The following is a 1,154-nucleotide window of genomic DNA, read 5'->3' on the forward strand; positions in this document are numbered from 1 at the left end:
CCTGCAAATATTTTCTCCCACTCTAAGGGCTGTCTGCATCCTTTAATTACTGTGTTCGTGGCTGTGCAGAAGCACTTTAGTTTGATCAGGTCCCAATAGTATATTTTTGATGTTGCTTCAATTGCCCGTGGGGTCCATCTCATAAAAAATTCACCCAGGCTGATTTCTTCAAGTGTTTTCCCTGCACCTTCTTCTAGTATTTTTATGGTTTTATGTCCTAAGTTTAAGTCCTTAATCCAGTGATAATCTATCTTAGTTAATGGTGAAAGATGTGGATCCAGTTTCAGTCTTCTACATGTTGCCAGCCAGTTAGCCCAGCACCATTTGTTAAATAGGGAATCTTTTCCCCATTCAATGTTTTTAATTGGTTTGTCAAAGATGATGTAATGGTAGGCAGCTGGATTCATCTGTTGGCTTTCTATTCTGTTCCATACATCTACCTCTCTGTTTTTGTGTTAATACCATGCTGTTTTAAGCACTATCAATTTATAGTATAGTCTGAGGTCTGGTAGCATGATTCCTCCTGCTTTTTTATTCCTGAGTAATGTCTTGGCTGTTCAAGTTTTTTTATGATTCCATATAAAGTGAAGTATTCTTTTCTCAAGATCTTTAAAGTATGACAGTGAGGCTTTAATGGGGACTGCATTAAAATTATATATTGCTTTGGGTAATATGGACATTTTAACAATGTTGATTCTTCCTAGCCATGAGCATGGTATATTTTTCCATTTGTTAACATTTTCAGCTGTTTCTTTTCTTAGAGTTTCATAGTTCTCTTTATAGAGATCTTTCACATCCTTTGTTAAGTATACTCCCAAATATTTCATCTTCTTTGGAACTGCTTTAAACGGAATAGAGTCCTTGACAGTTTTTTCAGCTTGGCTGCTGTTGGTATATGTAAAGGCTACAGATTTATGAGTGTTGGTTTTGTATCCTGATATACCACTGTATTCCTTGATCACTTCTAAGATTTTTTTAGTTGAAACCCTGGTGTTTTCCAGATATACAATCATATCATCTGTGAAAAGTGAAAGTTTAATCTCTTCTGTTCCTATATGGATACCCTTAATCGCCTTTTCTTCCCAAATTGCAATAGCTAGAACTTCCATTACAATGTTAAATAGCAATGGGGACAATAGCCTGGTTCCTTGCCT

Source organism: Otolemur garnettii, unplaced genomic scaffold (genome assembly GCF_000181295.1).
Source record: "Otolemur garnettii isolate 467f Iridium unplaced genomic scaffold, OtoGar3 scaffold00458, whole genome shotgun sequence".
In the NCBI taxonomy this organism is placed as follows: domain Eukaryota; kingdom Metazoa; phylum Chordata; class Mammalia; order Primates; family Galagidae; genus Otolemur; species Otolemur garnettii.